We start from the raw sequence: 16,164 nt of genomic DNA, 5'->3' as shown, positions 1-16,164 counted from the left end.
ATGACGTAGCGGTCTCGCGAGACCACTACGTCGTCATCATCTCGCGAGATCGCAATGCATGGACCGGTTACCGGAGCGTCGCGAGGAGCGGGAATAGCGCCGGAAGGTGAGTATATGATGATTTTTTATTATTTTTAACATTAGATCTTTTTACTATTGATGCCGCATAGGCAGCATCAATAGTAAAAAAAAGTTGGTCACACAGGGTTAATAGCAGCGTTAATGGAGTGCGTTACACCGCGGCATAACGCGGTCCATTAGCGCTGCCATTAACCCTGTGTGAGCGCTGACTGGAGGGGAGTACGGAGCGGGCACTAACTGTGGTGAGGAAGGAGCGGCCATGTTGCCGCCGGACTGTGCCCATCGCTGATTGGTCGGGCCAATGGTCGTTGGCGTTTTGCCACGACCAATCAGCGACTTGTATTTCCATAACAGAAAGAGGCCGCGACCAATGAATATCCGTGACACAAAGAAAGACAGACGGAAGTGACCCATAGACAATTATATAGTAGATATTTTATAGAGATAAGTAACCATCTATATAATGTCAATTTTTTACTTAGTAAGTACTGTATATACTCTAGTATAAGCCGAGATTTTCAGCCCACTTTTTTGGGCTGAAAGTTCCCCTCTCGGCTTACACTTGAGTCATTGTCCCTAGGGGGATTGGCGGCTGTCACATACTCACCTGCTCCTGGCGAGGTCCCTGCATCTCCGATGGTCTCCAGGCGCCGGCAGCTCTTCCAGATTTGAGCGGTCACATGGTACCGCTCATTACAGTAATGAATATGGACGCGACTCCACTCCCATAGGGGTGGAGCCGCATATTCATTACTGTAATGAGCAGTACCAGTGACCACTCGAAGCTGGAAGAGCTGCCGCGTCCGGAGAGTCCATCAGAGAAGCTGCCAGGGACCGCACCGGGAGCAGGTGAGTCTAATGGGGAGAGGGAGCAGGGAGATACTCACCTCTCCTTGTTCCACCGCCGGGCGCAGTCTTCCGCGTCATCTGCCTGTGACGATCAGGTCAGAGGGCGCGATGACGTGGTTAGTGCGCGCCCTGTGCCTGAGCGTCAGTGCAGACGACACAGAAGACTGTGCCCGGCGGTGTAACAGGAAAGGTGACTATAGCAAGTGTCGGGGGCCTGAGCGACGAGAGGCGAGTATGTCATTTTTTATTTATTTTTTTTTAATCGCAGCAACAGCATATGGGGCATAATAGTCTATGGAGCATATTATGGGGCCATAATCAGCATTTGTGCAGCATTATATGGGGGCAAATATCTCTGTGGGGCCTTAATCCGCATTTGTGCAGCATTATATGGGGCAAATATCTCTATGGAGCATCTTATGGGGCCATAATCAACATTTGTGGAGCATTATACGGGGCACATGTGTTTATGGAGCATCTTATGGGGCCAAAATCAGCATTTGTCCAGCATTATATGGTGCATAATAGTCTATGGATCATCTTATGGGGCCATAATCAGCATTTGTGCAGCATTATATGGTGCATAATAATCTATGGAGCATCTTATGGGGTCATAAGCAACATTTGTGGAGCATTATACAGCGCAAATGTGTTTATGGAGCATCTTACGGGGACAAAATCAGCATTTGTGTAGCATTATATGGTGCATAATAGTCTATGGAGCATCTTATGGGGCCATAATCAGCATTTGTGCAGCATTATATGGGGCATATTTTAATATGGAGCATCTTATGGGGCCCATCATGAACTGTAAGGAGCATTATATGGGGCAACTGATTCAAAATGGATATTAAAAAAACACTTAACCTACTGATGTCCCAATTATCTTACTTTTACTGGTATCTTTTTGTTTTTGACATTTACCGCTGGCTGCTGCATTTAACACCCTAGGCTTATACTGGAGTCATTAAGTTTTCCCAGTTTTTTTGTGGCTTATACTCGAGTATATGGTAATTTATTTTTGTTGGCCTGGGTTGGTATCTTGGTGCCCTCTGCTGGGTATTTTTTGGAAATTTGGTCTGTACCGGTTTTTTTAACCATTACTAATAAAAGTTAATAATTTATTAGAATTCAATGGTTCTCTTCAGTTTGCCCACTATCTAATCACAGCTGGACATTTTGTTGTACTAATTATTTTGAAGTACCATTACATCATTTTAGGACCAACTTCTTGGTAATTACAATTTTCCACTTTGCAGTCGGTACACTGAGGAAGGTCTGATTGACCAAAACATTTGTATGTATATCTTTTACTATAACACATGGATTACATTAAATTTTCACCTGAGCAATTTCTTGTGTGCCAAGTTTATTCTACAAGACACTGGTGCTCAACTTAAGAGAATCAGAGAGCAGCAGATCTTCAGTATAAGGCGAGTAACAGCAGCGCTCACCACCGGCATTTCATTGGTAATTTATCATTCCCCACATCGTACATGCCTTCCATCTCTACACCGTAACCCTGTACCATGTTGGAATGATCAATCACTGATGAAACGCTGGTGGTGAACGCCACTGTTATCTTAAATCAAACAATAATATGTTGCTCTCTATATACTACTGATATTCAATCAAGATCAAACAAACTTATTGTCAATATTAACAACATTACCCATATAAAAGGTTACAGACTATAGGGTACACAGGCAGGATAATCTATATATCACCTGCTATACACCAAAGCTGGCTATAGGATGTAATGCATAAAAATGTAATATAATCCATATGACCATTATAAATTACCTATATACTAGTGTTCTAATATAAAATGTATTGTATTATAGTATAATAAGCATGTCTAATACATACAGTACAGACCAAAAGTTTGGACACCTCATTTAAAGATTTTTCCGTATTTTCATGACTATGAAAATTGTACATTCACACTGAAGACATCAAAAAACTATGAATTTACACATGTGGAATTATATACTTAACAAAAAAGTGTGAAACAACTGAAAAAATGTCTCATATTCTAGGTTCTTCAAAGTAGCCACCTTTTGCTTTGCACACTCTTGGCATTCTCTTGATGAGCTTTAAGGCCATGTTCACACGTTCCTGATTTCCCTGCTGTTTTTTCTGCACTAAAAACCGCAGCTCTTGGCAGAAAACGCAGGTGCGTTTTTTGGTGCGTTTTTTTATGTGTTTTTTTATGCGGTTTTTAGTGCAGTTTCTGTGTGTTTTCTAGGAAGTTTTTTTAGGGTTAAAATGGCTGAAAATACCCTAACCCTACTCCTAACCCTAGTTCTAACTGTTGCGGGGGGGGGGGAAAAATAAATAAATTATTTTTATTTTATTATTGTTACTACCTATGGGGGTGATAAAGGGGGGGGAGGCATTTACCTTTTTTTTATTTTGATCACTGTGAGGTTATCACAGTGATCAAAATGTGCCTGGAACGAATCTGCCGGCCGGCAGATTCGGCAGGCGCACTGCGCATGCGCCCGCCATTTTGGAAGATGGCGGCGCCCAGGGAGAAGACGGCCGGCCGGACACCGGGAGGCCCGGCAAGTATAAGGGGGGGGGGGCGGGGAGATTAGGGCACGGGGGGGCGTCGGAGCACGGGGGGGTGGCATCAGAGCATGGGGGGGTGGGATTGGAGCACGGGGGGGCAGCCACACTGCAGCGGTTCTGCACCACAAACCGCAGAAAACCCGCAGATATTTTTTTCGTCTGCGGGTTTTACTGCGGGTTTGACCTCACAATGGAGGTCAATGGGTGCAGAACCGCTGCAGTTCCGCAAAAAGAAGTGACATGGTACTTCTTTTTTACCGCATCTATTCAGCGCGGCTTTTTTTTGGATTTTCCGCAATGTGGGCACAGCAGCTCCTGTTTTCCATAGGGTACATTGTAATGTACCCTGCATGAAAAACAGCTGCGGACCCGCAGCGGGAAAATCGCGGCGGTTCCGCATTAAAAAAAGGATGGTGTGAACATGGCCTAAGAGGTAGTCACCGGAAATGGTTTTCACTTCACAGCTGTGCCCTGTCAGGTTTAATAAGTGGGATTTCTTGCCTTATAAATGGTGTTGGGACCATCAGTTGTGTTGTGCAGAAGTCTGGTGGATACACAGCTGATAGTCCTACTGAATAGACTGTTAGAATTTGTATTATGGCAAGAAAAAAGCAGCTAAGTAAAGAAAAACAAGTGGCCATCATTACTTTAAGAAATGAAGGTCAGTCAGTCCGAAAAATTGGGAAAACTTTGAAAGTGTCCCCAAGTGCAGTGGCACAAACCATCAAGCGCTACAAAGAAACTGGCTCACATGAGGACCGCCCCTGGAAAGGAAGACCAAGAATCACCTCTGCTTCTGAGGATAAGTTTATCCGAGTCACCAGACTCAGAAATCGCAGGTTAACAGCAGCTCAGATTAGAGAGCAGGTCAATGCCACACAGAGTTCTAGCAGCAGACACATCTCTACAACAACTGTTAAGAGGAGACTTTATGCAGCAGGCCTTCATGGTAAAATAGCTTCTAGGAAACCACTGCTAAGGACAGGCAACAAGCAGAAGAGCTTGTTTGGGCTAAAGAACACAAGGAATGGACATTAGACCAGTGGAAATCTGTGCTTTGGTCTGAGGAGTTCAAATTTGAGATCTTTGGTTCCAACCACCGTGGCTTTGTGCATCGCAGAAAGGTGAACGGATGGACTCTACATGCCTGGATCACACCGTGAAGCATGGAGGTGGAGGTGTGATGGTGTGGGATGCTTTGCTGGTGACACTGTTGGGGATTTATTCAAAATTGAAGGCATACTGAACCAGCATGGTTACAACAGCAGCGGCATGCTATTCCATCCGGTTTGCGTTTAGCTGGACCATCATTTATTTTTCATCAGGACAATGACCCCAAACACACCTCCAGGCTGTGTCAGGGCTATTTGACCAAGAAGGAGAGTGATGGGGTGCTACGCCAGATGACTTGGCCTCCACAGTCACCAGACCTGAACCCAATCGAGATGGTTTGGGGCGAGCTGGACCGCAGAGTGAAGGCAAAAGGGCCAACAAGTGATAAGCATCTCTGGGAACTCCTTCAAGATTGTTGGAAGACCATTCCCGGTGACTACCTCTTGAAGCTCATCAAGAGAATGCCAATAGTGTGCAAAGCAGTCATCAAAGCAAAAGGTGGCTACTTTGAAGAACCTAGAATATAAGACAATGTCCAGACTTTTGGTCTGTACTGTAAGTGTACAGCTCAATGGTCTAATCCATGTGTGTAAGATGTATATGTAGAGTAAATACATACACTATCGTTCAAAAGTTCAGGTCACCCAGTCAATTTTGTGTTTTTACATGAAAACTCATACTTATTAATCAAATGAGTTGCCAAATGAATTGATAATCTAGTCCAGATATTGACAAGGTTTGAAAAAAAATAGAATTATTCTTACCGTTAATTCGGTTTCTAGGAACCTTCCACGATGGCATACGGAGGTTGCCTCTTTGCCCTAATGAGGAACAGGAAATACTGAGAGGTTAAAAGGCCCTCCCACCTCCCCCTCACCAGTGACTTATAACTGAAAACCATAGCACCGGTTTACCTTGAATCCCAGATTTAAATCCAGGAGTATAGGGAGGGAACTAGCGCCGTCGTGGAAGGTTCCTAGAAACCGAATTGACGGTAAGAATAATTCTATTTTCTCTAGTCACCTTCCACGATGGCATACGGAGAAATACCAACTAATTTGGCGCTAGGGAGGGACAACGGCCTGGAGTACTTTCCGGCCGAAGGCTAAATCCTTGTTGGGCATTATGTCCAATCTGTAATGTCTGGAGAAGGTATGTAACGAAGACCATGTAGCTGCCCTGCAGATTTGTTCTGCTGATGCACCTGCTCTTTCTGCCCAGGAGACTGAGGTTGATCTAGTCGAATGAGCCTTGATTCCTACTGGAGGAGTTTTGTCTTGAGCAAGGTATGCTTCTTCTATCGCTTTCTTGATCCAGTTGGCAATAGTACTTTTCGCTACCTTCTTCCCTTTTATTTTGTCCTGAGGGATGGACAAAGATTTTGATCAATTCTGTAAGGGTACCGTCACACAGTGGCACTTTTGTCGCTACGACGGTACGATTTGTGACGTTCCAGCAATATCCATACTATATCGCTGTGTCTGACACGCAGCAGCGATCAGGGATCCTGCTGAGAATCGTACGTCATAGCAGATCGTTTGGAACATTCTTTTGTCGCTGGATCTCCCGCTGTCATCGCTGGATCGGTGTGTGTGACACCGATCTAGCGATGCGTTCGCTTGTAACCAGGGTAAACATCGGGTTACTAAGCGCAGGGCCGCGCTTAGTAACCCGATGTTTACCCTGGTTACCAGCGTAAAAAAAAACAAACACTACATACTTACATTCCGGTGTCCGTCAGGTCCCTTGCCGTCTGCTTCCCGCACTCACTGACTGCCGGCCGTAAAGTGAAAGCAGAGCACAGCGGTGACGTCACCGCTGTGCTGTGCTTTCACTTTACGGCCGGCAGTCAGTGTGTGCGGGAAGCAGACGGCAAGGGACAGACACCGGAATGTAAGTATGTAGTGTTTGTTTTTTTACGCTGGTAACCAGGGTAAACATCGGGTTACTAAGCGCGGTCCTGCGCTTAGTAACCCGATGTTTACCCTGGTTACCCGGGGACCTCGGCATCGTTGGTCGCTGAAGAGCTGTCTGTGTGACAGCTCTCCAGCGACCACACTACGACTTACCAACGATCACGGCCAGGTCGTATCGCTGGTCGTGATCGTTGGTAAATCGTATAGTGTGACGGTACCCTAAGAGCTGGTCTGCTCCAGGTAAAACAATACAATGCGTCTGACGTCCAGAGTATGAAATCTCTCTTCTTTTGGATTTGTTGGATTTTGGCAAAAAGAAGGTAGAACAATTTCCTGGGAGCGGTGGAATTCGGATACAACTTTTGGAAGAAAAGAAGGATCGAGGCGCAGTATTATAGAGTCATCTCTAATTGACAAATATGGTTCTGTCATTGAGAGGGCCTGTAGCTCTCCTACCCTCCTTGCTGAGGTAATGGCCACTAGAAAAATTGTTTTATAAATAAGATTTTTCTGAGAACAGGAGGATAATGGTTCGAAGGGTGGACCTGTAAGCCCTTGTAATACCAGATTAAGGCCCCATAATGGTACTGTTATCTGTTTTTTAGGGTTCATCCTAGAAGCTGATATCATGAACCTCTTAATCCAGTGATGATTTGCCAGATCCTGGTCAAGTATTGAACTGAGGGCAGAAACCTGGACTTTTAGGGTGCTAGGCCTGAGGCCTATTTCTAAGCCTTTTTGCAGAAAGTCTGGAATTTGTGGTATTTCAGGAAGACAAAATGATGAGAATTTCTTCCAGACTTTATTGTATATAGCAATGGTTACTGGTTTCCTTGATTTTTGAAGTGTGGAGACTACTGGTTCTGATAGTCCTTTGGCTCTCAACACTTGGGCCTCAGTAGCCATGCCACCAGATTCCATTTGTGGACATCTAGGAGATGGATTGGTCCTTGTGAAAGAAGGTCTTCTTCCATCGGAAACTGGATCGGGCCATCCACCTGTAAATCCACTATCAGGTTGTACCAGCTCCGCTTTGGCCACAATGGGGCTACCAATATAGTTGGTGTTCGTTCTTCCTGAACTTTCTGCAAGACTTTTGCCAATATCGCAATTGGTGGAAACGCGTAAGCCAGCTGAAAATTCCATCTCTGGACCAGGGCATCCACCCCTCTGGAGCCGTCCCTGGGGTCTAGGGAGAAGAAGGCTTCGACTTTCGCGTTTTGGTGGGATGCAAAGAGGTCGATTTCTGGAAGACCCCATTTGTTCACAAGCATTTCGAAATTTCGGTTGCTCAAACACCATTCCACCGGTTGTATGTCCTGGCGACTCAGATAGTCTGCTTGGGTGTTGGATGAGCCTTTCAGGTGAACTGCCGTCAGGGATAGTAGATGTTTTTCTGCCCAGGAACATAACCGGGTAGATATGTTCTTTAGGTTGTTGTTTTTTGAACTGCCCTGATGTCTGATGTGAGACACCGCAGTCATATTGTCCGAATATACTCGAACGTGATGTCCCTTGATAAGATGACCCCCTACTAGCAGAGCTTCCTCTACAGCCTTTAGTTCTCTGTAGTTGGATGATTTCCTGCTTGTTGTCTGGTCCCAGAGACCTTGGAAAGGGGTATGATTTATCATAGTCCCCCAGCCTCTTTTGCTGGCATCTGTTGTAACTTGAGTCAATTGACTCCTTTTTGTAAGTTTTTTGGGGTTACCCACCATGCCAGGGAGGCCTTGACACAACCTCTTGTTCAAAGAACTGGGATGACCGTTCCAATTCTGCAGGATATGTGCCTGAAGAATTCTGGAATGGGCTTGGGCCCATGGTACCGATTGGATGCAGGTTGTCATGGATCCTAGGAGTGACATGCCTTCTCTGATTGTAGGGGGATCTGGTATCTCTGAACGTCTTGACCTTCGATAGTAGGGTTAGACGATGGTCCAATGGAAGGAAGGACATTTGTCTTGCAGAGTCGGGATCGGGAGAGGGAGAGGGAGAGGCAGAGGGAGAGGGAGAGAGACTTTCCCTGATTTGAAAATCCTTACATCACTGGATTCCTGCGTTTGATGGTCAGCGACGGATCCTGCGCCCATAGGCATCCATTGGAGCCGACGACGGGCAGCGCAGGATGCGTCGCTGACCGATTTTCCGACGTGCACAAAAAACGTTACAATGAACGTTTTCTCTGCACGACGGATGAAACGGATGGCCATTCGTCACAATCCATCGCTAATACAAGTCTATGGGAAAATGATCCTGCATTCTCAAAAAAAAAATAAAAATAATCGACGGATTGTGACGGATCTGAAAAGACGAAAGTGTGAAGTAGCCTTAGCCTTCCTTAGTCAAAATCGCTTTTACCTTGTGCAAATCTCCAACTTTACTATCACCAAAGCACCCCCATACCATCACATTACCTCCACCATGCTTGACAGATGGCATCAGGCACTCTTCCAGTATCTTGTCAGATGTTCTGTATCTCACACATGTTATGTGTGATCCAAACACCTCAAACTTGGATTCGTCTGTCCATAACACTTTTTTTCAATCTTCCTCTGTCCAATGTCTGTGTTCTTTTGTCCATATTAATCTTTTCCTTTTATTAGCCAGTCTCAGATATGGCTTTTTCTTTGCCACTCTGCCCCGAAGGCCAGCATCCTGGAGTCGCCTCGTCACTGTAGACGTTGCCACTGGCGTTTTGCGTGTACTATTTAATGAAGCTGCCAGTTGAGGACCTGTGAGGCGTCGATTTCTCAAACTACAGACTCTAATGTACTTGTCTTGCTGCTCAGTTGTGCAGTGGGGCCTCCCACTTCTCTTTCTACTCTGGTTACAGCCTGTTTGTGCTCTCCTCTGAAGGGAGTAGTACACACCGTTGTAGGAATCTTCAGTTTCTTGGCAATTTGGAATAGCCTTCATTTCTAAGAACAAGAATAGACTGTCGAGTTTCACATGAAAGTTATTTTTCCTGGTCATTCTGAGAGTTTAATGGAACCAACAAATGTAATGCTCCAGATTCTCAACTAGCTCAAAGGAACGTCAGGTTTATAGGTTCTCTAATCAGCCAAACTTTTCAGCTGTGCCAACATACTTGCACAAGGGTTTTCAAGAGTATTCTAACCATCCATTAGCCTTCTTACACAGTTAGCAAACACAAAATACCATAAGAACACTGGAGTGATAGCTGTTGGAAATGGGCCTCTATACACCTATGAAGATATTTCATTACAAACCAGACGTTTGCATCTAGAATAGTCGTTTGCCACATTAACAATGTATAGAGTGTATTTCTGAATCATTTAATGATAGCTTCATTGGAAAAAATGTGCTCTTAATAATGACATTTCTAAGTGACCCTAAACTTTTGAACGGTAGGGTATAATAAAGGGTATACACTGTACTGTAGAATAATCTTTTTTGCATTATATACAGCTCTGGCAAAAATTAAGAAACCACCACATCAAATTCCTGTCATGGGCAGGCCAATCTCCAGACCTGAACCCCACTGAAAACCTCTGGAATGTATTAAAGAGGATGACGGATAGTCACAAGCCATCAAACAAAGAAGAACTGCTTAAATGTTTGCACCAGAAGCAGTGTGAAAGACTGGTGGAAAGCATGCCAAGACACATGAAAGCTGTGATTAAATATCATGGTTATTCCACAAAATATTGATTTCTGAACTCTTCCTGAGTGAAAACATTAGTATTGCTGTTTCTAAATGATTATGAACTTGTTTTCTTTGTATTATTTGAGGTCTGAAAGCATTATTTTTTTTTTTTTTTTTTACAATTTTTCGTTTTGAGGAAAAAATACAAAATTCATTGCCTTTAAATTCGGAGACATGTTGTCAGAAGTTCATAGAATAAAAAGAACAATTTTACATTTTACTCAAAAATATATCTATAAAGAAAAAAATCAGACAAACTGAACATTTTTAAGTGGTCTCAATTTTTGCCAGAGCGGTTTTACTAAAATACCAGCAATGAGTCTAAAGTGTATAATTCTTCACATGTCCATTATATAACGTTACCATATTCCAGGGCTGAGTCTATAGTATACAATGTACAGTTTTATAGTATAACTAGATGGTGGCCAGATTCAAACGCATTGGGTATTCTAGAATATGCATGTCCACGTAGTATACAGCCCAGAGCCACGTAGTATACAGCCCAGAGCCACGTAGTATACAGCCCAGAGCCACGTAGTATACAGCCCAGAGCCACGTAGTATACAGCCCAGAGCCACGTAGTATACAGCCCAGAGCCACGTAGTATACAGCCCAGAGCCACGTAGTATACAGCCCAGAGCCACGTAGTATACAGCACAGAGCCACGTAGTATACAGCACAGAGCCACGTAGTATACAGCACAGCGCCACGTAGTATACAGCACAGCGCCACGTAGTATACAGCACAGCGCCACGTAGTATACAGCACAGCGCCACGTAGTATACAGCACAGCGCCACGTAGTATACAGCACAGCGCCACGTAGTATACAGCACAGCGCCACGTAGTATACAGCACAGCGCCACGTAGTATACAGCACAGCGCCACGTAGTATACAGCACAGCGCCACGTAGTATACAGCACAGCGCCACGTAGTATACAGCACAGCGCCACGTAGTATACAGCACAGCGCCACGTAGTATACAGCACAGAGCCACGTAGTATACAGCACAGAGCCACGTAGTATACAGCACAGAGCCACGTAGTATACAGCACAGAGCCACGTAGTATACAGCACAGAGCCACGTAGTATACAGCACAGAGCCACGTAGTATACAGCACAGAGCCACGTAGTATACAGCACAGAGCCACGTAGTATACAGCACAGAGCCACGTAGTATACAGCACAGAGCCACGTAGTATACAGCACAGAGCCACGTAGTATACAGCACAGAGCCACGTAGTATACAGCACAGAGCCACGTAGTATATTGCACAGACAGTATATACTCACCTTCCGTCCGCAGCTGTCACCGCCGCATGTGCTGCGCTGTTTCCTGCAGTCGCAGCCGTCATGAATAACCACGGCCGTCATCACTGACCGCGGCCGCAAATTTAGTCCCCGGGTTTTGGGGGAGGTAGGCCCAACAGCGCCCATGGTCCCGGCCGACTCCGCCCCCTTTACAGTGCTTCTGGCCGGGCCTGTACGGAGTGGGAGGGGACTCGCTCTGCATACTTCCTGGCCTCCCCTACCCTTTTGTCTACGCCCACTGGCTGGCCTCGACCAATGAATATCCGGGACAGACAGACGGAAGTGCCCCTTAGACAATTATATAGATAGATTGCCTGTATGTATATTATACATCATTACATACATATCACGGCTGAGACTATACACAGCACTGCAGTATAATAATCTGTATGTCCAGTACATAAGATTACATATACACCAGGGCAACGTGACCACAAACACACGTCCCTTACCACCACCGGTAGGCCACATGGCACCTCCCCACCCATAGCACACAGTAACACGTGTCTACCACCCCGCAGCACAGTCACGACACGCAACCCCATGAAGCGCGCAGTCACACGCGTATTCATATTCTCCCCGTAGCAAACAATCACACATTCCCCTATGTAGCGCACACACACACTGTCACACGTCCCCCTATGTAGCACACACACTGTCACACGTCCCCCTATGTAGCACACACACTGTCACACGTCCCTTTATTTAGCACACACATTGTCACACGTCCCCCTATGTAGCACACACACTGTCACACGTCCCCCTATGTAGCACACACACTGTCACACGTCCCCCTATGTAGCACACACACTGTCACACGTCCCCCTATGTAGCACACACACTGTCACACGTCCCCCTATGTAGCACACACACTGTCACACGTCCCCTTATTTAGCACAAACATTGTCACACGTCCCCCTATGTAGCACAGTCACATGTCCCCCTATGTAGCACACACTGTCACACGTCCCCCCATGTATCACACAGTCACACGTCCCCCCATGTATCACACAGTCACACGTCCCCTATGTAGCGCACAGTCACACGTCCCCTTATGTAGCACACACACTGTCACACGTCCCCTATGTAGCACACACACTGTCACACGTCCCCTATCTAGCACACACACACTATCACACGTCCCCTTATGTAGCACACACAGTCACACGTCCCCTATGTAGCGCACACACACTATCACACGTCCCCTTATGTAGCACACACTATCACACGTCCCCTATGTAGCACACACACAATATCACACGTCCCCTTATGTAGCACACACACAATCACACGTCCCCTTATGTAGCACACGCACAATCACACGTCCCCTTATGTAGCACACACAGTCACACGTCCCCTATGTAGCACACACAGTCACACGTCCCCTATGTAGCACACACACTGTCACACGTCCCCTATCTAGCACACACACACTATCACACGTCCCCTTATGTAGCACACACAGTCACACGTCCCCTATGTAGCGCACACACACTGTCACACGTCCCCTTATGTAGCACACACAGTCACACGTCCCCTATGTAGCGCACACACACTGTCACACGTCCCCTTATGTAGCACAGTCACACGTCCCCTTATGTAGCACACACACACACAATCACACGTCCCCTTATGTAGCACACACAGTCACACGTCCCCTTATGTAGCACACACACTGTCACACGTCCCCTTATGTAGCACACACAGTCACACGTCCCCTTATGTAGCACACACACACAGTCACACGTCCCCTATGTAGCACACACACACTATCACACGTCCCCTTATGTAGCACACACACTGTCACACGTCCCCTTATGTAGCACACACAGTCACATGTCCCCTATGTAGCACACACACACTGTCACACGTCCCCTATGTAGCGCACACACACACTGTCACACGTCCCCTTATGTAGCACACACACTGTCACACGTCCCCTTATGTAGCACACACAGTCACACGTCCCCTATGTAGCACACACACACTATCACACGTCCCCTTATGTAGCACACAGTCACACGTCCCCTATGTAGCACACACACACTGTCACACGTCCCCTTATGTAGCACACACACACTGTCACACGTCCCCTTATGTAGCACACACAGTCACACGTCCCCTATGTAGCACACACACTGTCACACGTCCCCTTATGTAGCACACACACACTGTCACACGTCCCCTTATGTAGCACACACGTCCCCTATGTAGCACACACACACTGTCACACGTCCCCTTATGTAGCACACACACTGTCACACGTCCCCTTATGTAGCACACACTGTCACACGTCCCCTATGTAGCACACACACACTGTCACACGTCCCCTATGTAGCGCACACACACACTGTCACACGTCCCCTTATGTAGCACACACACTGTCACACGTCCCCTTATGTAGCACACACTGTCACACGTCCCCTATGTAGCACACACACACTGTCACACGTCCCCTATGTAGCGCACACACACACTGTCACACCTCCCCTTATGTAGCACACACACTGTCACACGTCCCCTTATGTAGCACACACAGTCACACGTCCCCTATGTAGCACACACACACTGTCACACGTCCCCTATGTAGCGCACACACACACTGTCACACGTCCCCTTTTTTAGCACACACACTGTCACACGTCCCCTTATGTAGCACACACACACTATCACACGTCCCCTTATGTAGCACACACACTGTCACACGTCCCCTTATGTAGCACACAGTCACACGTCCCCTATGTAGCACACACACACTCTGTCACACGTCCCCTTATGTAGCACACACACACTGTCACACGTCCCCTTATGTAGCACACACAGTCACACGTCCCCTATGTAGCACACACACTGTCACACGTCCCCTTATGTAGCACACACACACTGTCACACGTCCCCTTATGTAGCACACACGTCCCCTATGTAGCACACACACACTGTCACACGTCCCCTTATGTAGCACACACACTGTCACACGTCCCCTTATGTAGCACACACTGTAACACGTCCCCTATGTAGCACACACACACTGTCACACGTCCCCTATGTAGCGCACACACACACTGTCACACGTCCCCTTATGTAGCACACACAGTCACACGTCCCCTATGTAGCACACACTGTCACACGTCCCCTTATGTAGCACACAGTCACACGTCCCCTATGTAGCACACACACACTCTGTCACACGTCCCCTTATGTAGCACACACACACTGTCACACGTCCCCTTATGTAGCACACACTGTCACACGTCCCCTATGTAGCACACACACACTGTCACACGTCCCCTATGTAGCGCACACACACACTGTCACACGTCCCCTTATGTAGCACACACACTGTCACACGTCCCCTTATGTAGCACACACTGTCACACGTCCCCTATGTAGCACACACACAGTCACACGTCCCCTATGTAGCACACACACACTCTGTCACACGTCCCCTTATGTAGCACACACTGTCACACGTCCCCTATGTAGCACACACACACTGTCACACGTCCCCTTATGTAGCACACACTGTCACACGTCCCCTATGTAGCACACACACACTGTCACACGTCCCCTATGTAGCACACACACACTGTCACACGTCCCCTATGTAGCACACACACACTGTCACACGTCCCCTTATGTAGCACACACTGCATAGTCATCCCCATGCAGTGACCCCAGGGGCAGGTGCAGGGTCGGTAAGAGGTGCTGCCCCTGCCCCTCTGTCACCTCCCCCTGACAGGAGATATCATAAGCCCAGAACCTACGGACGTCGGTCCCCAACGCCAGACTCAGCCAAAGCAGCACACCCTGCAGTGCCCGGTCATACACACCAAGGCCGGGAGAGGCGGGTGCAGAGGCGGCCGCGGCGCTCGCTGTCACATCCCGAGCCGCAGCTTCTCTCTCACCTCCGCCATTATGGAAGAACGCTCCACTTCCTCCTTCATGTGACGTTAGCACGTAGACTACTATTTTCGCGCACGCGGGCGTGTGGGTACGTCAGAGAGGCGCGCTCCCAAGCCTGTGTAGTAATCAATGCGCCTGCGCTGCAGTGCCCCAGATAACAAGCGTGCATTTGCTGCTAGCTGAAGTTTCTGACTTGTCTGACAGGAAAATTCAGCCTTGTGACCCTAATGTCCTCCTTTGTATTACACACGCAGTGACACACGTCCCCCTTTGTAGCACACACATGTCCCCCTCTTTAGCACACACAGTCACACATGCCCTCCTTTGTAGTACACATACGGTCACACATGTCCACCTATGGAGGACACACATTCACACATATCCCCCTCTGTAGCACACACAGTCACACATGTCCTCTGTAGCACACACAGTCGCATGTCCCCCTCTGTAGCACACACAGGCACACATGTCCTATGTAGCACACACACAGTCACACATGTCCCCCTCTGTAGTACACAAACAGTTACACATGTCCCCCTCTGTAGTACACACACAGTCACACATGTCCCCCTCTGTAGTACACACACAGTTACACATGTCCCCCTCTGTAGTACACAGGCACTCATGTCCTCTGTAGCACACACAGTCACATGCCCCCCCCTGTAGCACACACACAGTCACACATGTCCCCCTCTGTAGCACACACAGTCACACATGTCCCCCTCTGAAGCACACAGGCACTCATGTCCTCT

The 16,164-nt window shown here is 47.2% G+C and overlaps 1 protein-coding gene across 2 annotated transcripts in view; it reads right to left on the bottom strand.

The window, feature by feature from the left end:
* Positions 1-15,464, bottom strand: part of SPATA2 (spermatogenesis associated 2) — a 35,461-nt gene extending 19,997 nt beyond the window's left edge. Inside the window, exon 1 of one of the 2 annotated variants that reach the window (XM_069750872.1) lies at positions 15,415-15,464. The gene's annotated coding sequence lies outside the window, so the exon portion shown is untranslated. Of the gene's footprint in view, positions 1-15,339 lie in introns of both variants that reach the window. The other variant, XM_069750871.1, reaches the window with a different exon arrangement.
* Between the last annotated feature and the right edge of the window lie 700 nt (positions 15,465-16,164).

This window comes from Ranitomeya imitator, chromosome 2, assembly GCF_032444005.1.
Source record: "Ranitomeya imitator isolate aRanImi1 chromosome 2, aRanImi1.pri, whole genome shotgun sequence".
Classification (NCBI taxonomy): domain Eukaryota; kingdom Metazoa; phylum Chordata; class Amphibia; order Anura; family Dendrobatidae; genus Ranitomeya; species Ranitomeya imitator.
This window is presented reverse-complemented; position numbering and strand designations above follow the sequence as displayed.